Raw genomic sequence first — 23025 nt, 5'->3', positions numbered from 1 at the left:
TGTCAAGTAGTTTAATGATCTAAAAGCTCAGCTTGAGCTCTCTTACATAATGACAGTTTTTGTTCCAGACAGAACATCCAATCCTTGAACACAACTAATATTAAATAAGGAATTCACTGTAGAGATGGACCGTGTTCTTAAGGTCACGGTCCCATCCATTGGATGAAGATAAATTATGTCATCAAATTCTCAGTCACTGGGAACATCCTTATCTTTAGGGATCTAGGCCAATGATAAATCAATTCCCTGGACAGGCAAGCATGGCTTCAGTATTCTGCTTATTTCTCTCAGTTCCTGATTAGCCTAGTAATTTCACACAACCTTGTCAGGCTCTTTGGTGTTTTTAAGGAATTTTTAAAAATTCAGCTTTTAGTTGTTTTAAAAGAGAGGATTGGTCCAAATAACCAAGTTCTTCCCTAACTCTGTTGAGCTCAGATTGCTCAAACTCGTTACGCTAAGAAGGGAGAAGATGAATGGATACTAGACACATGTGAAGATATGAGAATGAATGCAGTCCTTTCTTTCCCCTTTCCTCTCAACAAAATTCACCCAGCATCAAAAACTATGTAAGTTGATGAGAACTTCGAGTGTCACCTAGAACAACTCCCAGATCTCACAGTTGAGAATATTGAAATCCAAAAAGATAAAGGGGCGAATGTCAAGTTGCATAGTTAACTTTGGTGCAGTTCAAACAAGGAACTTCTGACTTCTCACCCAGCACATTACCCATCTCGCCTTGATTATCTCTTTCTCCATCTCATTTGCTATGATAAATCAAAGACCAGTTGTATTACCTTCTCTGTGTCCCATCCATCTATGGGCTACAGTTATTTATTTTTTAGGTAATCTAAAATAAGCCAATGAGGTCATTGGAGTTTGAAGGAGAAGATAGAGAAAGAGAACAGAAAAAATGCTTGCAGAAATAATGTTCTAAAATTTTCCAAAATTGATGAAAGCTGTAAACTCATAGATTTAGGAAGCTCAGTGAACCCCAAGCACAATAAACATAAATGAAACTACACTAAGGCACATCATAATTAAATTTCTTAAAACCACTGATAAAGAGAAAAATCTTACAAGCAGTCAGAACATCTTTAAATTACTGAAAGAGGGGCGCCTGGGTGGCGCAGTCGGTTAAGTGTCCGACTTCAGCCAGGTCACAATCTCGCGGTCCGTGAGTTCGAGCCCCGCGTCAGGCTCTGGGCTGATGGCTCAGAGCCTGGAGCCTGTTTCCGATTCTGTGTCTCCCTCTCTCTCTGCCCCTCCCCCGTTCATGCTTTGTCTCTCTCTGTCCCAAAAATAAATAAACGTTGATAAATTACTGAAAGAAAATCTGTGAATGTAGAATTCCATAACCCAATGAAAATATCTTTCAAAAACAAAAGCAAAATATGACATTTCAGACATACAGGAAAGAAAGAAAGAAAGAAAGAAAGAAAGAAAGAAAGAAAGAAAGAAAGAAAGGAAGGAAGGAAGGAAGGAAGGAAGGAAGGAAGGAAGGAAGGAAGGAAGGAGAAAGGAAAAGAAGAAAAGAAAAGAAAAGAAAAGAAAAGAAAAGAAAAGAAAAGAAAAGAAAAGAAAAGAAAAGAAAGAAAAATTGTCACCAGAACATCCACGGTGTGAGAAATATTAAAGGTAATTTTCAGGCATAAGAAAAACTATACCAAGTGGTAGTAATATGGGTCTGTGAAGGGGCGCCTGGGTGGCGCAGTCGGTTAAGCGTCCGACTTCAGCCAGGTCACGATCTCACGGTCCGTGAGTTTGAGCCCCGCGTCGGGCTCTGGGCTGATGGCTCAGAGCCTGGAGCCTGTTTCCGATTCTGTGTCTCCCTCTCTCTCTGCCCCTCCCCCGTTCATGCTCTGTCTCTCTCTGTCTGAAAAATAAATAAACGTTGAAAAAAAAAATTAAAAAAAAAATATGGGTCTGTGAAGGATTAATAAACACCAGAAATAATAACTATGGAGACTCTATGATTATCTACACTGAAAATCCTATGGAATCTGCAAAAAAAAGCTACCAGAACTAATAAGTGAGTTTAAGAAGATTTCAGGATTCAAGGTCAACAGACACAAATCTGTGGCATTTTTATATACTAGCAGCAATTAGAAATTGAAATTTAAAAATATATGATAGCAACAAAACAATGAAATGCTTAGAAATATATATATTGTGGCACCTGGGTGGCTCAGTTGGTTAAGTTTGGCTCAGGTCATAATCTCAAGGTTCGTGAGTTTGAGCCCTGCATCAGGCTCCATGCTGACAGTGTGGAGCCTGCTTCGGATTTTCTCTCTCTCCCTCTCTCTCTGCCTTTCCCCCACTTGCTCTCTTTCTCTCTCAAAAATAAATAAACTTAAAAAAAGAAATAAATGTCAAAAGATGTGCAAGACTAGTACATTAAAAATACAAAATACTGCTGAGAAAAATTAAAATGTAAATAAATGGAGAGATATGCCGCGTTTGTGGATTAGAAGACTCACCATTGTCACTTCTTCCAAAGTTGACCTATAGATTTGGTGCAATCCTAGTAAAAACTCTACCATGCTATTTTTTTTTTTTTAATTTTTTTTTCAACGTTTATTTTATTTTTGGGACAGAGAGAGACAGAGCATGAACGGGGGAGGGGCAGAGAGAGAGGGAGACACAGAATCGGAAACAGGCTCCAGGCTCTGAGCCATCAGCCCAGAGCCCGACGTGGGGCTCGAACTCACGGACCGCGAGATCGTGACCTGGCTGAAGTCGGACGCTTAACCGACTGCGCCACCCAGGCGCCCCTCTACCATGCTATTTTAATAGAAATTGATAGTCTACTTCTAAATTTTATATGGAAATTCAAAGGACTTAGAATGGCCAAAACACTTTTGAAAAAAAAAAGAACAAATTTGGAGGATTTACATTATGTGATTTTAAGTCTTGTTTTAAAGCTGCAATTATGAGGATAACGTGGTTTTGGAGGAATGATAAGCAAATAGATCAATGGAACAGATTAGAGAGTCCAGAAATAGACCCCACATATATAGTCAATTGATTTTTGACAAAGGTGTAAAAGTACAGTGGAGAAAGGAACATCTTTTAGAATTAAAAAAAAATTTTTTTTAATGTTTATTTAGTTATGAGAGAGAGACACAATGTGAGCAGGGGAGAGGCAGAGAGAGAAGGAAACGCAGAATCTAAAGCAGGCTCTAGGCTCTGAGCTGTCAGCACAGAGCCCAATGCGGAGCTTGAGCTCACGAACCAGGAGATAATGACCTGAGCTGAAGTCGGACGCTTACCGACTGAGCCACCCAGGTGCCCCAAGGAACATCTTGTAATAAATATTTTGTATCTATGCCAAAAACAAATGAAGTTTGACTTATATCTCACGTGATATTAAAAAGTAATTCAAAATGGATCATAGATCTAAATATAAAGCCTAAAGCTATAAAACTTCTAGAAGAAACAAAGGAGACGGGACGCCTGGGTGGCTCAGTCGGGGAGGCATCCGACTTCGGCTCAGGTCATGACCTCACGGTTCGTGAGTTCAGGCCCCACGTCAGGCTTTGTGCTGACAGCTCAGAGCCTGGAGCCTGCTTTGGATTCTGTGTCTCCCTCTCTCTCTGCCCCTCCCCTGCTTGCGCTCTGTCTCTCGAAAAATAAACATTAAAAAATTAAAAAATTTAAAAAAGAAACATAGGGGAGAATCTTTGTGACCTTGGAATAGGCAAAGATTTCTTAGCCAACAGAACAATCCATTTCTAAGAGTAATACATTGGATTTCACAAAAATTAGGAACTTGTGCTCTTTGAAAGACACTGTTAAATTTTTTTAAATGCCATAGAATTGGAGAAAATATTTTCAAATTACAGGGCTGACCAAGTCCTTGTATCCAGAATTCATACAAAGTCTTAAAAGTTAATCATAAGAAAAGAGACAACCTAATAAATAAGTGGCAAAGGATTTGAACAGATGCTTCACCAAAGATGATATACAGATGGGTAATGAGCACATGAAAAGATATACAACATCATTAGTCATTGAATAAATGCAAATTTAAACCACAGGATGCCTCTACACACCCACTAACATGTCTAAAATAAAAAGTCTGACCACACCAAGTGTTGGCCAGGGTGATCTCTCATATACTACTGTAGGAGTAGAAAATGGTACAACTACCATGGGAAAGTTTGACAGTTTCTTAAAAAGTTAAACATACGCCTAACTTATGAACCATCCCCTCTACTTCAAGGTATTTACCAAAGAGAAAGGAAGCTGTGTTCATACAAAGACTTGTACATGAATGTTTATTTCAGCTTTATTCATAATAGCCAGAAAGTGGAAATAATCCAAATGTTCATCAATAAGTGGATGAATAAATAAATTGTGGTAAATACTCAGCAACAAGATAGAACGAGCCACCAATATATGTAACAATATAGATGAATCTGAAAATAATTATGCTGACTGAAAGGGGCCAGAGAAGGAAGAGTAATACTCATGACTCCATTTGTATAAAATTCTACAAAATGCAAAATTAAAACAGATCAGCAGGGGGAATAGGAGAGTGGAGAGGGACTGAGAAGGATTACAGATGGCCAAAAAGAAACTTGGGAAGGTGGATGTATTCATTATCTTGATTGTGGTAATGGTTTCATGGGTGTATACGTATATAAAAACTTATAAATTGTACAGTTCAAATATGTGTTTATTTCATGTAAATTATACCTCAATAAATCTTAATAAAAATAGGAAAAAATATGCCAATGATCGAGTATACACGTGATGCAACACAAAAGTACACATGAGACCACGTACATGAGGACATACTTTTGTACATATGGGAATACGTACATTAAATAATGCAGGCATGGGATGTAAATATACGTGTAGGTTAACAGATATGCCTAAGAAGCCATAAATGTACATTTGAGATAACATAGCACATGTTATGTTGTTTGTAATGGCATAGATTGGAAATGTAATGTGATTTTAATAGAGGAAAACCCAAGAATAAATTTTCACCCAGTGAGCATTAATTTCCTTCCTCCCTCCTGAACTTACGAGTCCTAGCTTATTACATGAGTGACCTGTTTCCTGCTGTGAACTACCTTCTCTTGTTACTCACTTTGACCTCAGTAAGGAAAACACGTTGACCTCAAGCCTTCCGTGGCTCTCAGACACAGAAGCTGGCAATCTAGTGCCTGGCTCACACAGCACACCATTTGTTCTGGGACATTGCAGGTTAATCCGAGAGGATTTCTCTCTGAAACAAAATACTTTCAGTAAAGCTGCAAAGAGAAGCTTAGAGAAGCACATTGGATAAAGATACAGAATTTTTTTTTAAAGAAAATTATTCTTTGTTTTCTGCAAGAGGCCAAGGCCAGGACTTGAGTTAGTACAAATCCACAAGGAAGAATAGATGAGCAATTCTCAATTCATTTGGACCTTGACTGATTTTTTTTTTCAAGGTTAAGTAAAACTGATCTTTAGAGAATGTTTCTGTCATAATATAGAATAAACCAGTTACATACACTTGTAAAAGTAATAGAAGTCCTTTACAATATTTACTTTCTCTCTCTCTCTCTTCCTCTCTCATTCTCTCTCTCTCTCTCTCTCTCTCTCTCTCTCACACACACACACACACACACACACACACACACACACACACTTTCTCCACCCCCCCCCCCCCTTGTAGTAAATCTGTGAGAGAATACCTCTGGGCGACATTTCCTCATCTGTAAAATGAAGAGTCGCATTATCTCTGAGGCCCATGAGAGAGCATTCAGCTTGCAAATGCTATGAGATATAGTGCACAGTTGATCACTGTGGTTCTTGCAAAGCCAAATCTAGGTAGTATTTTAAGACAGACTAAAAACTTCCCCAGTATTGTGCTATGTGATGTCAGAAAGTTGAAGAATTTAAAAATCTAGCAAAGCGATCTGTTTTTAAGATCCGAGTGACATCAGAGAGCTGATCTTTCTGATTTTAAAAAGAGATTAAATCAGTTAAGGGCTCAGTCAGTTAAGTGTCTGACTTTGGCTCAGGTCATGATCTCACACTTTATGAGTTTAAGGCTCACGGCGGGCTCTGTGCTGACAGCTTAGAGCCTGGAGCCTGCTTCGGATTCTGTGACTCCCTCTCTCTCTGCCCCTCCCCTGCTCATGGTTTGTCTCTGTCTCTCAAAAAATAAATAAATGTTAAAAAAATTTTTTTTAAAGGGATTAAAATAACATCTGCATAAATGAGTGTCAACCCTTGCTGCACATTAGAATTGCCTGGGATTTAATTAGTCCATGGGTGGGGCAGTGAGGTGTTTTGTTGTTTCTGTGGCTGCTCACATTCTTCTGTACTCCAGGGCAAGTCTAATCTCCAGCTAGGGATGAGAACACTTCTTTTTTTTTTTTTTTTTTTTTAACGTTCATTCATCTTTGAGAGACAGAGAGAGACAGAGCATGAGCAGGGAAGGGACAGAGAGAGGGAGACACAGAATCCAAAGCAGGCTCCAGGCTCTGAGCTGTCAGCACAAAGCCTGACATGGGGCCTGAACTCACGAACTGCGAGATCATGACCTGAGCTGAAGTCGGACGCTCAACCGACTGAGCCACCCAGGCGCCCCGAGAACACTTCTTTTATTCTATACCAAATATATGGATAGAAGCAGGTACTTTGGGTACTTGAATATTTGGATCTTTCTGACTTTGTTTGGGCCCAGCCTAAATCTGAGACAACATCTGGGACTTAGGGCTATTTCTTCCCTGAAACCCCAGACCCTCCCACCCCTGGATGGGTCACACAGGCCACTGTGTAAATTTAAAAAGGTCAGTTCAGGGTGGCCTGGGTGGCTCAGTCATTTGAGCGCCCACTTTCGGCTCAGGTCACAATCTCTCGGTTGGTGAGTTTGAGCCCCACATCAGGCTATCTGCTGTCAGCACAGAGCCTGCTTCAGACCCTCTGTCTCCTTTTCTCTCTGCCCCTCCCCTGCTTGCACTCTCTTTTTCTGTCAAAAGTAAATAAACATGTTTAAAAAATAAATAGGGGTGCCCGGGTGGCTTGGTTGGTTGGGCGCCCAGCTCCTGGTTTCGGGTCAAGTCATGACCTCACAATTAATGAGTTTGAGCCCCACATGGGGCTTTGCGTTGATGGTGGGGAACCCGCTTGGGATTCGCACTCTCCCCTCCCTCTCTCTGCCCCTACCCCAGTTGCTGTCTCTCAGAATACATAAATAAACTTAAAGGAGTTAAATAAATAAGGTCAGTTCGTGCAAAGCAAGTAGATTTTCAACATTAAAAAATTTTTTACAAGTAATACTTGTTCTTTGTAGTAATTCAAATAATTCAGGAGTAAATAAATTTAAAAAGTAATAGTGTTCCTCCCTCTCCCCCCGTCCCCACCTCCCTAAGACAATGACCGTGAGGTAACATCAGGAGTTGAGAGTATATCCATCCATATACCATGTATTAAAATACACGTACAGGCACATACAAGTATAGAAATCCTATATCGTGGTTTTGTGCTTTTTATTTCTTTCTTTGTTAATATAGAATCTAGTTTTGGGGTTGGTTTTTTTTCACCCTGCAATGTGCTTTATTCACTTAATCTATATCATGAGACTTCAGTTAAGCCTGGTGGATTAAATACCCTCCTGCAACCTCGCTTAAAATGGCAGCCAAGGGACTAAAAAGGACATGCGCTGCAAGGAGAAACAGCACCGCAAAGGAGGCGAGAACAATAAAATCCAGGGACTGGAAAGCAAAAGGCGGAGCTAAAACTGTCTTAGGAAACCAGAGGAGTGAAAACTGGAGATGGAAGAAAGACCCCAAATTACTGCTTTCCAATACAAAATCTCAGGCTGTGGAGAGAGGGGCCCAGGGACTTCTGGAGATGCTGGAGACCGGAGGAAGGCCTGCTCCAGAGCTCCTGGATCCTCAGGTCCCCTCCCACACTCTGAGCACCCACGCAGTCCCTGCTCCCCGACAGAAGCCCAGAGGAGTAGCCCCCAAGCGTGAGCAGGCATCAGAATTCCCTGGAGGTTGCTGGGCCCCCACTCCCAGAGGTTTTTTTGTTTTGTTTTTGGTTTCTTTTTGAGAGAGAGAGCGAGAACACAAGTGGGAGAGGGGCAGAGAGAGAAGGACAGGGAATCAGAGGCAGGCTCTAGGGTCGGGGCTGTCAGCACAGAGCCTGACACAGGGCTTGAACCCTTGAACCATGAGATCATGACCTGAGCTGAAGTCAGACGCTCAACTGACTGAGCCACCCAGATGCCCCCCCCCCCCCCAGAGTTTCTGATGCAGCAAGTCAGGATGGGGCCTGGGAATTGGCACTTCTAACAAATTTCTAGGTGTTGCTGATGCTGGACACTAAGCAATGAGAACCACTGGACCAGAGACTTCCTCTCTGATTCCAGACCTGTGCACACAGGGCAAAGTCAAGGGTGCAACCACTCTGCAGAACACCAGGTTGTGTGAGTACCTATGTGCTGACTGGGAGACCCTCAGCCCCTTTTTCCAGGAGGGTCTCAGGATGTCAGCAGTCAGATGCCAAGGTAAGAGATGGAAAGTTTCTTTTCTGAGGGATCTGATTACTCTGGGGGAAAAAATATATCCTATATTGGTAGTTGAGGACCCCCCCCCCCCCGCCTCGGGCCCCCACAGGGATTCCTTCCCCTGTACAACAGAATCATCTAGGGAGTTTTAAAAAATACGAATGACGAGGCGGGGGGTGCTTGGGTGGCTCAGTCAGTTAAGTGAGGTCGTGATCTCACATCTCACGAGTTCCAGCCCTGTGTTGGGCTTTGTGCCGACAGCTCAGAGCCTGGAGCCTGCTTCAGATTCTGTATCTCCCTTTCTCTCTGCCCCTCCCCCGCTCATGCTCTGTCTCTGTCTCTCTCTCAAAAGTAAATAAACATTAAAAAAATTTTTTTTTAATATGAATGACAAGATTCCAACCAATTAAATCAGATACTCCAGGGGTGGGCTTTGGAATTTGTATTGGTTTTAAAGGCCCCTAAGTGATGAAAACACAGGAGCAGGGGTGATCACCATGCAATAAACTTATAACTACACACACAGAAATACTTTTGAGTGCTTCACTCTTAAGTATGAATCGGCAGTCACCAAATGTTTGAGGAAGGTCTACTATGAAACTCAGAGACCAAAACAACAGAAGAAGAAGAAAAAAAAAACTCAGAAGAAATAAGTAATGCAAAAAGCAGAAGAAAACTCCAAAAAAAGCTATAAGTGATATCTTCAGAGATAAAAGAAGACATTACATTCATGAAAAAAAGAACAGAATGTTACAAAAAGAATGTTCAGAGGGGGGGAAAAAGGGCCTCTTGCAAATTAAAAATATTCTGCTGGAAATACAACTTTCAATAAGAGGTGTGGAGCTTTAGTGGGGGAAATATCCCTTACACAGAACAGAAAAAGGGAGATGGAAATAGGAAGGGTAAGAAAACTAAAACATACCTGAACATACCCAATACCTGAATAAAAGACATTCCAGAAAGAGAGAACCAAGAAAATTGAGGAGGATTATTAAAGTAATAATTCAAAAGAATGTCCCCCAAAGTAGATGGGTGATTACTTAGAGCTGGTGGGAGCAAATAGGGGATGATGACGAGTGGGTACAAGGTTTGTCTTGGAGGTGATGGAAATGTCCCAAAATTAGATTACAGTGATAGCTGCACAACTCTGTAAATATACCAAAAACTATTGAATTGACTCCTTTCTTTAAGTGGGCAAATTTTATGGAATGTAGATTATATGTCAATAAAGCTGTTTTTCTAAATGTCCCCCAGAAATCCCAGTGCTCAGATTGAGGGGACAACCAAGAGCCCACTGCAAAAATAGACCCACACTAAGGCACGTAATCGTGTACTTTCAAAATACCGGAGACGAAGAGAAATCCCTAAAAGCAAAGCTCCCGAGGAAACAATTCATAAAGAAAGGATCAGGAATTAGAATGGCATCCTATTTCTCAGTAGCGACACTTAACTCTACAAGGCAGTACAGCATCGCCTTCAGATTTCTGAGAAAAACATCATCACCAACTTGGAACTCGACCTAGCGTAAAGATAAAGAATGGTTGAAATCCATTGGCTAATGCCCAAATGAATGAAGGCACGCAAACTTTATTCTGAAAGTCCATAATGCTATACATCTCATTTTGTTAAGGCAAAAGCGTGACTCATGCTCCCGTTGAAGCTGACGTGCAGACGCTGCTGGTCTGCTAGCTGGAGAGACCAGCCAGTGGCCCACCTCCACTTCTCAGGGAGGGTCTGTTGTTTTCCATCTCCATGAGTCCAGGGCCTCTCATAATGTGAAAAATAGCTGGGGTTAAATTGTGAACACGATCCTGAAAAAAGAAAGCCCACAGCCAGCGGTGGCATAGAGTTTAAGAATCCGGCTTTAGATTAAATAGCCTGGGTTCAAATCCTGTTGGCATCACTACCTTCTTGTGACTTGGGGCCAGTTACCTAATTAACCACTGAGTTTTCACTTCCTCTCCTGTAAAATAGGACTGATGCTATCTGCTCATGGGATTGTTGTGAGGCTTTGGGGAAATGCTGTCTGTCAAGTAGAGGGCGTTGTGCCTGGTACAGAGCGATACTCGTTAATTAGTAGTAGTAGTAATAGTAAGACTAGTATTGGTAGTGATAGCAATAAAAAGAGCAGGTCTAATAACGTGATGTAATTGAACAGTTTGGATTTGATAGCACATAAGTGCCAAAGACTTGTACATGCTCAGAGTTCGGTTTGCCCCTTATTATACCGATATTCTTTCAAACAAAAACAAAAACAAACTGTATGTGTTTTTTCGCCCATACTGAGATAGATTTTTCATTCTACTCGTGTTCTTCTGGGAAAAAGCCTAATAGCTTGTATCTCTATCTGTAACTATTTCTGAAACACAGCTTCAAGGTTTGAAAGCCTTCCCTTCCCTTTTTCTCATTGTTAACATCATACTTCCGGCATCTGGAAAAGATTCAAGCACACAGTTTATACAAGGTGTGATTTGTCGATAGCAGGCATATATATTAAGAGAGAAGCAGAGAGGGAGCGTGAGTTAGGAGATGACCGTATACAGTCATAGCAATTCATGGCTTTGGGGTTTGTCCTTTACTGCATCGCAACACTGAAAACCTCTCAGGCAAAATACCAGGTTAATGTTGAGGAAGCAATTCAGATACAAACGTCTGTCGTCAAGAGGTAACAAAAACACCCCAAAAAAGAGCGAGCACATCTAAGCATGCGGTTTTCTGTTTGCTTAGCATCTGGCACCCTGGTGTAAGAAGAGAGGATTCCAGGTCAGCCAGAGCAGAGGCACATTCTGAGATGGCTGTGGCAGGGCGTAGCTGTTGTCCTTGGATGGGGATCAGTGAGGGCCTGAGAGGCTGGGAATGGCCACAGACAGGAGCGGTGATATCCCTCCCTTTGGATAGATTTCTGTACCTTTGCTCCACAGAGGGGGCGAAATGCTTTCCCCTGGGGTCTGTGCATGGGCTTGTCCACCATCCATTCATGGCCTCTCAGGAAACATACCGGGCACACTCCCAGCATCAAGAGATTATTCTACACTTGATCTTAGCCAAAAGGCCGAGAAGCGATAAGAGATTATTCTTAAAAGACACATACAACAGAAACTGCTTAAAGGAACACACACACACACACATACACACACACACACACACACACACACACACACACACACACACACCTTCTAACTCACAGGCAGCACTTTAAAACATATGCAGAGAGGGACACCTGGGTGGCTCAGTCTGGTAAGCGTCTGACTTCGGCTCAGGTCATAATTTCACGGCTTGTGGGTTTCAGCCCCTTACTGGGCTCTGTGCTGACAGCTCAGAGGCTGGAGCCTGCTTCAGATTCTGTGTCTCCCTCTGTCTCTACCCCTCCCCCACTCACGCTCCCCACCCCCTAAAAATAAATGAACGTTAAAAAAATTTTTTGAACACATGCAGAGATTTCTTAGGTGCTTTGTCATCTGATATCCATAACAACCCTGTGTGGGGTATTACATTTTCTTTCTTACCAATGAAGCCAGAGAGGTAAATGGCCAGCCAAGATTGCATTATTACATATATTCAGTTATTTAATCCTTGTAACAATCCAGCTTTACAGAGAAGGAAACTGGGGCACAAAACGATAAATGGCTGTCTAGAGAGGCTGTGTTACATTCAGGAGAGGTTCTGTGCTCTAAAGGACTGTACTTTGAGTTTATTTTTTTTTTTCCTACTAAAAGCCAAGGTGCTTTGCCAAATTATTTATGTATTTTTCATAACTGAAGGACTTGTTAACAACCACCAGTGAGATGCCTACTGTGGATGCAACCCTGACTGTGTGGGGCATCATGAGGAACAGATCCAGTGAGAGAAGGGCGATCCTTCGGGCCCATGCCTCCCACTTTGTTGGAGAAGTGAGGCAGTGATGTCTCTATCCAGGCCTTCTCCAAGTGAGGGATATGCCCATTTTTGCCTCCGTTACTTCTTGGAAGTGGAGTCTGTATATCTGCTTCCTGCCACAGAAAGTATTTTTACATTCCTTATGTTGATGTCATGTACCAGGATGCCTCTGATTCCAGTGTTTCAGCCTCCACACATTAGTCTGTGTTCATATCCTGTATTATTTTGGAGACTTCAGCCTGTGCCGTTTGGCCTAAACCTTCTAAGCCAGGGTCCTAACCTGTCCGGTGCCTCTGTCTTTCTGCAGGAATCACTTTGACTCCCTGACTGCTTAGTTGGCTTTCTTTGAGATTCCCTCCAGATCTCTGGCCTTCCCGCTCCCGCCCCGGGTTCCTGCATCCAGAATGGCACCAAGCTCTTCTGTAAAGGTCAGTGTTGAATCCCGTTTTCACTGGGTGAGTTCACCTTCCTCACCTGCTTGATAGATCCCACTGGCTTCTGTGCTCAGAGAGAATCTGCACTAAGAACTAGTTCCGTTCTCTTTCTGAGCCTGTTTGACCAAAAGTGGTAATAATTACCTTCAGTGGTTAATTTCCGTCTTTTCTTTCTGTTGAATGGTCAGACTATGCCTCTTTCTGCTCCCCTCTCCAGCCACCACATATGTATTCATTCGTTTAGGAGACTGTGCACCAGGCACCCTGCAAGGAGCTAGAAATACAACAGTGAATAAGATAGCCACGGTCATTGTTGTTTCAGGGAGACTGAATAGCAAACAATTAAAACATAGGACGAACAGCATGGTTGCAGGAGAAGTACAGGAAGTATGAAAACACAGAGGAGAAACACCTTCCTTACACTGGGGGATCAGGGAAGGCTTCTCAGAGGAGCTGAGTGGTAAGGAGTGAAGGATAAGGAGGAATGAGCAAGTCAGAGGTGCTTGAGGGAGTGGTCACGGGAAGGGAGGAGGCGAGCGCAGAAAGAGTACCCTCCAGACACCCCTCACTTGCCCCACCCCGGACATGCACGCACACGTGCACAGGCCTGGCATGGCGATGAAATTAAATGGTCTTCCTGTGGTCAGAAGCAAGACATTCAAGAGGAGTGTTGAAAAATGAGACCACAAAGATAAGCAGAGGTCAGACCATGCAAAATTTTCTGAGCCATGTTAAGGCAACTGAATGTTATTCTCAGGGCATCGGGAGACCGTGATAGGGTTTTAGGCAGGTCAGCCATCGTGTGATTGGATTTGCGTTTTGGAGAGATCCCTGGCTGCAGGTGGAGGGGCCCAGGGAGGAAGGAGGTGATGAGGCAACATCATCTGCATGAACAAAAGAAGGGTGTGCCACGTGTATACCTCCAACGTATGCACCTCTCGGCCCCCCCGGGCCAGGGCACTTGTCCCTCAGCTGCTTGGGCAGGCGACCATCCCTGTTCTCAGCTGAGTCCCTCCCTGGGAACTGTCCATGGCCCACTGCTCACCAGGGCAGCCACATCCAATGATTGGGCAATGGGACAGTTTCAGGTTTCAGGCCTTGTTGTCTCCAGGCAGGGCGGTCCGGCTCCAGAGCTCCTGTGGAACATGCTGAGGCCTCTGTTTCAACCATATTGCGGCTCAGCTCCTTCCTCCTGCATCCCTCCACACAGAGTGGTAAAACTGGAAGACTTTCATGAAGGAAAGTGGGGCTGGGATTGGGGGAGGAGTCCCGGCAAAGCCAATGTCTCCAGCCCTTGAGAGGTTAAGGGCCTAAACTAATATTATAATGAAATGAATGTTCCCAATAAGGTGAGATGCTTTTTAATGAGTTCCGTTGACACCTTGGCAAAAGACTATGAAAAGCAGAGTGGTGGTGGGGGGGGGAGGCGCCTGGGTGGCTCAGTCAGTTGAGTGTCCAACTCTTGATCTCGGCTCGGGTCTTGATCCCAGGGCCATGAGTTTGAGCCCCACGCAGGGCATGAAGCCTCCAGTCCCCCAGAAAGCATTGCATTCTCAACCCCAGCAAGTCTGCCGGGTCCACTCAGGACCTGTGTTGGGAAGGAGGCACCCTGAGGATGGAGATGGGGTCATTCTGGGAGATGCAGTTGGGAACCTTGAAGCCCCAGATCTCTTGAAACCTCGAGACCCTGCCGTGGTGCCCTCCCTCCCCCAGCTAGAAGAGGACCGGAAGACCATGCAGGTATTGTTGCCTCTCGAGGCAATGAATGTGTACCCCTCTCGGGATGTGCCCCTGCCTCCCCTCCCTACACCAGACCAAAACCAGGGGTCGAGTCTTAACCCAGTCCAGCTGGGGAAGAGCAAGGCCTGCTGATGACTGAAGGTGACTGTCCTCAGGAGAAGGTACATAGGGACTGGATTCCGGGGCCCTGGACCACCCAGGGAGAGGGGCCCAAGATTGCACACGAGAGAGTTTGTTGATGTGGAAGGGCTTCTATATCCATACACTGCATTTGACCCCTGGGGAAGGCGACAACGTGCCGTGAGGGCTGATCTCAGAAGCTTGGAGAAAGCAGTGTTGCACATCAAGTGAGGCAGAAATGTCTGCGGGGCTGAGGTGGGTGAGGAGGAAAGGCTCCGAAGGGGACACTCCTCAGTTTGCTTCCCGCACGCAGAAACTCTGCTGAAGGCCAACAGCTTCAAGTGGCTGGGAAGGTGTGCTCATTTGAATAGCTCCCGATGAATTGGCCTCCACTCTCCCCTTTTTTTGTTTTTTTTTGGAAAGTTTTTAATTTACAAGAAACTCTATCTCAGTTCGCTTGAGGAAAATGCCTTTTGTGGCTCATGATCATTCTGAATACGAAGTATTTACTTAGGAAATTTTCTTTCCTGAGAGAACTTAGTAAGCAGATTGTTCCATTTTTCTTTTTCAGAGAAAGCTCTCTGCCATATCTTTCTTGAGAACAAATTTGCTTAATTCTTATCTTCCTGGCTGGTGAAAAGGTTTACCCTGGATAGCATCGCTGCTTGGTTTTCATTATTCTATTTTCCAGGCTGGGCCGTGTAATTTCTCTCCTTGTAATTTTCCTTGGTGTGCTGTGTGAATCACATACTAAACTTCTGTTGAGTCATTTCCTATTAGTTAGGCTTTTGGGTAACGTTTAATTTTACCAATGGCATTTTATTTTTTTTTTAATTTTTCAATGTTAACTCCACCATAGTTAATGTACAGTGTTATATTAGTTTCAGGTGTACAATATAGCAATTTAACAATTCTATATATTCCTCAGTGCTCATCGTGATAAGTGTCCTCTTATACACTTAATCCCTGTCACGTATTTCACTCACCCACCTCCCCTCTGGTAACCACCAGTTTGTCCTCCAGAGTTAAGAGTCTATTTCTTGGTTGGTCTCTCTCTCTCTCTCTCTCTTTTCCTTTGCTCATTTATTTTGTTTGTTAAATTCCACATATGAGCAAAATCATATGGTATTTGTCTTTCTCTGATTTATTTCACCCAGCATTGTACTCTCTAGATCCATCCATGATGTTGCAAATGGCAAGATTTCATTCCTTTTTATGGCTGAATAATATTCCATTGCATGCGTGCGTGCGTGTGTGCGTGTGTGTGTGTGTGTGTGGAGAGAGAGAGACACCACATCTTCATTCACTCATCTGCCAACGGTGTTGTAGGCTACATCAAACAGTAATAACACCTATACAACAGCCCCACAATGTTAACAGACGCTTAAAGAGCAATTACTCTGCATCAGGCGCTCTTCTCAGGGCTTTCCATGAGCAGCTCATTACTTCCTCACGGCAGCCTTTTCTGTAGGACCACCATCCCCCAGACAAGGAAGCTCAATGGTTAAGGAACCTCTCGTGATAAAAGGTGGCCAAATTGGGAAGCTCGTCTCCAGGTTCTAGATATAGAAGCTGAGCCACAGAGGCCGTGAGGTCTGTCTGGGAACCCTGTCCACAATGGGCGGCTCAGCCTTCCCCAGGCAGTCCTGGTCAGGTGGGGCTTGGTATCCATACATCCAAAGGTTTGGGACTTAGAAGTCTAGCAATTTCCATTGCTGAGCCCCCAACACATAATGAGGCAGGCTTTATGAGGTCACCAGCTATAGGTGGAAATTTAGGTAACTTGGGTTCTAGCCCTACCCAGGAACAAGTAACTTTTCCCCCCTGGGACTCGGTCGGTCTCTGCATCCATAAAAAGAGGGCATAGACCAGATCAGGAATTGCACATTAGTGGCCTGTGGGACCCTTGAAGCCCACAGATGTGTTTTATTTAGGCTGCATGTTCTGTTTCGTTTCGATTTGGTTTTTCATTGTATTAAATTTGCATTCCTTTAAGATGGCCAGTTGAGACACTGGCCCCACAACTCCTTATTGTCTTAAGCCTGATTTACATGTTTACACACTCACCTGGCACATATCTCAGCAGGCTGTTGAGATTGCAGATCTGGATGAAATTATCTCTGAGGCCCATGCCAATGGTGTTTATTTCCCCCCAGGAACTCCCTAAGGAGATTCGAGGGCCTAGGAGGGCAGAGTAAGCGAGGCAACCAGAGTGGTTTGCTGGCCCTGCGTGTTCTTAGTGCCCTGGGATCATGGACACTTGGCTGGCCTTGCCCACTACTGCCCACCCCACAGAGCCAAGGAGGGTGCAGCACTGATGCGTTTTCACAGGGAAGGAGGAAGCGGGTGCCATGTTCCGCTCGCATTCACAGACTGGGAGGGATGGTCGGCACGCCCGTGAGGGGAGGGAAACATCAGCAGCCAGCAGAAGCAAGGACCTGTACTTTTTGGCAGGGTCTACCATTGCAGTCACCCACACTGGGGCAAGTGGGACTTGCCTGTGGCTGCAAACCTATTCCCCTGGGAGCAGATCAGCCTTGACTGCGCTAAGCGTCTACCTTGACAGATCCAGCTCACTGCTCTCTTTCGCTGTTTGTGGTTGTCATAGTTACAAGGCTTCACTGCCCCTGATTCCCCCTCTTTGTGATGAAGGGGTTCAAACTTACTTCTTACTGGGACCAAGAAGCCAGCTGCCAAGTGCATACGTGGAGTTCACCCTGGGATTGCACGGCCAGTGCCAGTTTGGCTCCCAAATGTCCCAGAGAGTAAAGAGGGCCCAGTTCCTTCGACATGTGTGAATGACCTTGACTTTCTTCCTTGTGGTCCCCCTTCACTTACTTATTCCATGCCCAGCTCTGTGACTGACACAATCAGGGCTGGTATTATCCCTCAAACAATATGACATTTCAAAACACCCAGGCATCAGGTGGACCGAGATAATGTCAGGGAAGCTCAATAGGGTTCCTCTCAGGCCCTAATGAGAAACACAAAGGAGCAAATTATGGAGACTTTCTATGGAGCCTTCTGGTGAGTGCAGGAAGGGGGTGGGGAAAAAAATCCATTCAGTAATAAGAGCCTTTTTGAGAGGAACTAGTGTTATCCATCGGCTCTTGAATCCAGATTGAGTTTTGTAGGTGAGAGAACTCTCTTCTCTCTTGGTAGATTTCTTCGTGTGAGCTTAGGGAAAACATTGCAAGCCGAAGAGAGAATTAGATCAGCAAATGACAGTGTGTCTGTGTACCCCTGGCAGAGAAGTCCGTAAATGAATTTCTTTCCTTTGTTTTGGCTCTCAGCGAGAATACTCTGTTTAAATTAATGTTTTTAACAGGATTATTTAAGCTGTAGCGTTTTACAAGGGATTCTTAAGGTCAGAACTTTTTATAATTGTTCATTTTCACAGAACTCCTCTGAGGTAAAGTAGGATTAAAATTGTGTAATAGGGGAAGCTGAGTGCTTAAAGATGCAATGCATAAGCTGATTTGTAAAAAGACACTATATGTTGTCACATTATTGTGACATAAAATACTTAGGAAGCCAAGGCTACTTGAGAAATTATTTTTTTCTTGCAAACCTTATAGCATTGAGCATTATGCCTCATACATATATAGTAGGCACTCAGTGGATGTTAAGTCGAATTGAGTTTATCAAATATTTATTAAGTCTTCTACATTTAATTATATAGTTTTGCTAGAGTAGGAATCCTACTCTAATAGCTTTATTCCAATTCAGGTTTTGCAAGGTAGACTTAATTTGCTTAATTTATCCCAAATAGATAAAAAATTATGAAATACTTTATCGTTAACATAATCATCGTGAAGTAGACCTAGGCTGAACATTTTCCCTATGCAGTGCAGCTCATACGTAGTTTAAAGTTAAGCTGGCAGAATCCTTAAAAAGATTTTTAAAATCGTCTTCCCCTTGATTATCAAACAGCATTAGTCTTATCCTTTGGAGTCCCGGTCATCTTAGAGCTCAAAATAAGTTTGTGAGCACTGCAAAGCAAAAGGAAAAGAAAAAAAAGAAAAGGAAAAAAAAGGAAAGGAAAGGAAAGGAAAGAGAAAAGGAAAGGAAAAGAGAAAAGGAAAGGAAAAGAGAAAAGGAAAGGAAAGAGAAAGGAAAGGAAAGGAAAAGAAAAGGGAAGGAAAGGAAAGGGAAAGAAAAGAAAGAGACTCACCATCTAGCCAGCTGTGTGGAGAAGGAAATCCATTCCCACCTGTCTGCATTTGATTGAACCTCCGTGAACTGCCAGAGCCACACTCCCTGGAAGAAACAGATTAAAGACCCACAGGAGACGTCTTACAGATCTTCTTAGACAGGTGCTTTTCACACCTCTACCGTTTATCCAAGGCTCACTTCACAAAGACTTGGAGGGAGCCCTACCCTTCCTAAAGCACATGAAGTAAACCCAGAGCTAAAGACAAGATGTTCAAGGTTCAAACTCAGAACGGTGTAAATGACACACAGAAGGGAAAGAGCAGGCCTCCTTTTATTAAAATCCCATATATTTGGCATTTCCAAGATTCGGTGGAAGTCATCATGGGTCACTCACTCATTTGTTCATTTATTCACTCAGCCCGTTTGGATGGAGTGACCACTGTGTGCAAGGCACCATGCTAGGAGCATATGGGTGATCTCTGGCAGGACTGTTGAGATGACTCTCCACCCTACAAGTTTACGAGCGGCCCTGTAGATGTGATTACTGTGTGGATCCATCTCATTGTTAACACCCAGGTATTTGGGAGTAAGAGTCCTTGATCCAGTTTTCCCAGTCAACCCACATACTTTAGGTAAGGGTGAATGTATATAATACGTTAGGTAAAATCTCCCATAGACCAAAAGTATCTGTGATTCAAACTTAAAAAAAAAAAAAAAATCTAAAAATTCCAGAAATAAACTGTTAGGGATTGAATTGTGTCCCCCCCAAATTCATTTGCTGAAGCCCTAACCCCCAAATGTGACCATTTGGAGATTGGGCCTTGAGGGAGGTAATTAAGGTTAAATGAGGTCATAAGGGTAGGACCTTCATCTGATGGGACTGATATCTTTATAAGAAGAGGAAGAGACACCATAGATCTTTCTCTTTCCACATGGGCACAGAAAATAGGGCATGTGGGGACACAGGAAGAAGGTGACAGTCTACAAGCAAGGAAGGAAAGGCCTCAACCAGAAACTAGCTCTAAGCTAACTCTAACTAGCTCTAACCAGAAACTAAGCACCTTGATCTTAGACTCAGCTTCTGGAACTGTCAGAAAACAATTTTCTGTCATTTAAGCCACTTAGTTTGTACTGTTTTGTTACGATAGCTAGAGCAGACTAATACAGAAACATTGCAAAAATCCCCTCAACTGTTTTCACAGGCTCGTGGCACTTAATACATTGCAAAGTACACGGAGTAGACAATAGGCATTTGCCAAGTGAGTGGTAAAGAGACAACTCAGGGGACCCCTGGTCCATGAGGTCATGCAGTGGGCTGGAAGATGGGACCAGTTACCAGGTGACGACCTCTCCTCTATCTGGAAACTGCAGTTGCTCAGCTAATTTAGGGCCTCTCTACTTTATGGGAAGACTCTGCAAAGGTTGGATGATGACCCTAAAACAGCTTGAACTTGAAAATAAAAATGAGAACACTTGATCTTTTTTTCCACATGCTCTTCCCTGACCTACTTCCTTCTTTAGCTGAAGAGTAAAGGCAGGATGACAAGCCAAGTTCACCCGCACTCTTGACCCAATGTTCATGGCAACCCCTTCTTGAAGAAGATGCATGGCCAGTTTTTTGGTTACAAATTGTAGTCCCTTTGGATATTGGGAGAAGGCCTGCACTGAGCAAAGTTATAAAGAAGGATTTGCTTGTTTTCAGTGTGACTTCTTCCTAGCCCACACGTGCCAACCACTCCCAAGTTACCTGGCTGCCTCACCACACATCTGATCTGACAAAATAATCCTCAGTAAAGTCTTAGAGATTAAGATTTAGTGACTGATACTGGCCATGCTATAGGTTAGGTTTGACAGAATTTACACAGAGAAGCTATTTCTTTCTTTCTAGGTTTCCTAGCTGAAATTTGAGTAACTCACAGCAGGTTAATAATGGCACTTAAGCTAGAGAGATGGTCCCAGTGGCCAGACTTTCTGAATAAGAAGTATACAAATAATGAGCAAAAGTTTAGGATGCTTTTCCACTTAATTATGTTATTTCTATTAAAACAGAAGGTTTTATTAAAATAGTCAATTAGCTAATAGGAATCTTGCTAATAATTGTATGGTTTGCCTTTGGAAGGAGGATCTATAATTCAGAGCATAATTTAAGAAAATGCACATACTTTGCTCAGTGACGATTTGCTGTCCCCACCGTCTGGTTATATTGCAAATTTGAGAAGAATGGCACAATCTAACTCAGCCAGTTGGAGGATTGTAGGAGGAAACCTACAATTTTCCATACTTTCATAGGTTTTGAACTCCCTGAAACCTGTTTTTACTATAAATTTAGCTGCCTTACCCAACCCTAATGCTTTCATTTATACTTAACACTCTCCCTGTTAATCCAGGAGGCATCTTTCCCACTCCCAGTCAACTGAACTACTTTTTATAAAAATTCAAACTGTACTTTTAATTATTTTTAGTAAAGCTAAAATGTCATAGTTAAAAATACATTTTAACAGGGGCGCCTGGCTGGCTCAGTTGTTGGATCATGTGACTCTTGATCTCATGGTTGTAGGTTCGAGCCCCACATTGGGTATAGAGATTACTTTAAAAAGTAAAATCTTTAAAAAATAGGGGCGCCTGAGTGGCTTGGTCGGTTAAGCCTCCGACTTTGGCTCAGGTCATGATCTCACGGTCCGTGAGTTCGAGCCCCGCGTCGGGCTTTGTGCTGACAGCTTGGAACCTGAAGCCTGCTTCAGATTCTGTGTCTCCCTCTCTCTCTGCCCCTCCCCTGTTCATGCTCTGTCTCTCTCTGTCTCAAAAATAAATAAACGTTAAAACAATTTTTTTTTAAAAATAAAAATAAATATATTTTAGCAGACTTCCAGTTAAAGATAGCAGAGTCAAGATAAGTTTTACCCTACCCTTTTTACTTAAAACCCACAAAAAACAAGAATAACAAAACATGAGGGAGAGGAGACAGAATCTTTAATGAAGCAAGGGAGCAGCTACCACCCCCGGCATGGACTTTGACATTGGACTTAAATGTAGGATGCACCCGAGTAAGCAAGTTACGGGTGTCCTCAAGGATACAGTTCACATGCCTGTTTTGAAAAAATAGATGGCGTGCCTGGGTGTCTCAGTCAGTTGAGCGTCCAACTCTTGATTTCAGCTCAGGTCATGATCTCATGGTTGGTGAGACCGAGCCCTGAGTGGAGCTCTGTGCTTATAGCGTGGAGCCTGCTTAGGATTCTCTCCCTCTCTCTCTTCCTGTCTCAGACTTGTGTCCATGCGCACTCTCTCTCTCACTCTCTCAAAATAAACATTAATAAATGTTTAAAAAATATTAAAAATAAATGTTTTTAAAGATAAAAATAAAAGTAGATCCCTCCTACTTCGTATCATATACAAGAATAAACTCCCCCTGGATCGACTATCTAAAAAGCTATCTACACCTCAAGAAACAACAAATGTTGGAAAGGATTTAGAGAAAGAAAAAGGAACCCTTGTGCACTGTTGGTAGGAATGCAAACAGTGCAGCCACTGTGGAAAACAGTATGGAGATTCCTCAAAAAATTAAAAATAGAACTACCATAGGATCCAATAATTCCACTCCTGGGTATTTACCCCCCAAATTACAAAAGCACTAATTTGAAAAGATACATGCACCCCTATGTAAATTGAAGCATTATTTACAGTAACCAAATTATGGAAGCAGCCCAAATGTCCATCAATTGACAAATGGGTAAAGAAGATGTGGTGTGTGTGTGTGTATGTGTAGTATATGATGTGATTATATTATATGATATATATATATATATATATATAATGGAATATTACTTGACCATAAAAAAGAATGAAATCTTGCCATTTGCAACAACATGGATGGAGCTAGAGAATATAATGCTAAGTGAAATAAGTTAGTCAGAGAAAGATAAGTACCATATGATTTCATTCATATGTGGAATTTAAGAAACAAAATGAATGAACAAAGAAAAAAAGAGACAAGCCAAGAAAGAGACTGTGAAGAACAAACTGCTGGTTTACCGGAGGGAAGTGGGGGGGGGGGGGGAGTGAGTGAAGGAGATTAAGGTACACTTATTATGATGAGCACTGACTGATGTATAGAAGTGCTGAATCACTATATTGTACACCTGAAACTAACAACACTGTACGTTAGCTAACTGTACTGTAATTAAAATT

The 23025-nt window shown here is 42.9% G+C and overlaps 1 long non-coding RNA gene across 3 annotated transcripts in view; it reads left to right on the top strand.

The window, feature by feature from the left end:
* LOC109495115 overlaps window positions 1-23025 on the top strand; it is a 54520-nt gene that overhangs the window by 8883 nt on the left and 22612 nt on the right. For all 3 annotated transcript variants that reach the window (XR_006590978.1, XR_006590979.1, XR_002150325.3), the window contains exon 2: window positions 12699-12819. This is a non-coding gene — a long non-coding RNA (uncharacterized LOC109495115). The remainder of the gene's footprint in view (window positions 1-12698; window positions 12820-23025) is intronic.

This window comes from Felis catus, chromosome E3, assembly GCF_018350175.1.
Source record: "Felis catus isolate Fca126 chromosome E3, F.catus_Fca126_mat1.0, whole genome shotgun sequence".
Taxonomy (NCBI): Eukaryota; Metazoa; Chordata; class Mammalia; order Carnivora; family Felidae; genus Felis; species Felis catus.
The sequence above is the reverse complement of the archived record's forward strand: the minus strand, read 5'-3'. Positions and strand labels throughout refer to the sequence as shown.